Here is a 1,332-nt window from a genome sequence, read left to right on the forward strand (position 1 = left end):
AACTGGGGAGCAGGCCAAGGGCTTCTCTCTCTCCCTTCTGCTGTCCCAGTTACTCCCATCCCCACCCCCATCTCACCCTCCACCTTAGGAGACTCACATGGAAATGCAGGTGGCTGATGGTTGAATCTTCCAAGTACTCCTAGAAATAGTGGAGATGAATAAAAAAAAGCCAAAGTGCTGTTCTTGAGCTTACCACAATGGTGGGACCACCAGACTACCCATCTCAGATTTGGGAATCTAGGACAAACCCTTCCGCCTTCACACCTCTCACCCTCATTGTCGTCCAAAAGCCACCATTGAAGATGCACTGCTCCCCTTTGTTGTGGCAACTTGGAGGCAGTCAGCTGCCTCAAAATGAAGCTGAACATCACTTTCACAGCCACCAGCTGCCAGAAATTCATTAAGGTAGACGAGAAACACACACTTCGTACTTTTGATGAGAAGTGTATGACCGCAGAAGTTGCTGCTGGCACTCTGAGTGAGGAATGGAAGGGTTATATGGTCCTAAACAGTGGTGGCAATGCCAAACAAGGCTTCTCCAGGAAGTAGGGCGTCCTAACCCCTGACCATGTCCACCCACTACTGGGTAAGGAGCATTCCTGCTACAGACCAAAGAGGATTAGAAGAAGAAGGCACAAATCCATGGGGGGTTGCTTTGTGGATGCCAACCTCAGTGCTCTCAACTTCGTTCTTATAAGAATAAAAGGAAGAGGAAAAGGATATTCCTGGACTCACTGATACTGCTGTGCCCCATTGCCAGGGCACCCCCCAAAATCTCACAGAATCCACAAACTCTTCAATATAAAGATGGTGTCTGCCAGCATATTGTGAGAAAGCCCCAGAGCAAAGAAGGCAAGAAGCCTAGGGCCAAAGTGCCTACCACTCCACATCTTGGTACTCCACATGTACTATAACACAAACATCAGTGTACTACTCTGAAGAAACAGTGTCCCAAGCAAAATAAGGAAGAGGCCACAGAATATATTATACTTTTGGCCAAGAGAATGAAAGAGGCCAAAGTAAAACAGCCAAAACCAGATTGCCAAGAGATAGAGGCTGTCCTCTCTGAGAGTTTCTCCCTCGGAGCCTGAGTCCCGTCCAAATGGAGGATTCCTAAGAGTAACAAATTGATAAGATCAGACATCCAAAAGGATGACTATTAGGGTCATCACTGGGATGAAGAGCGGATTAGATGTAAGTGAATAAGACCAACAGCCCCTGGCAGCAGGGAAGGAACAGTTCTAGAAGATTGGGACTGAGAGTGATGGTAAAGCTTGGAACAGGAAAAAAAAATGTGAGATAAATACTGATCCCATAGTTCTGCCAAGGGCT

General features: G+C 47.0%; 1 pseudogene; it reads left to right on the forward strand.

Moving 5' to 3' along the window:
- The first annotated feature begins 354 nt into the window (after positions 1–354).
- LOC118353783 (40S ribosomal protein S6-like) lies at positions 355–1,131 on the forward strand (annotated as a pseudogene).
- Positions 1,132–1,332: the final 201 nt, after the last annotated feature.

Source organism: Canis lupus, chromosome X, assembly GCF_003254725.2.
Source record: "Canis lupus dingo isolate Sandy chromosome X, ASM325472v2, whole genome shotgun sequence".
Taxonomy (NCBI): Eukaryota; Metazoa; Chordata; class Mammalia; order Carnivora; family Canidae; genus Canis; species Canis lupus.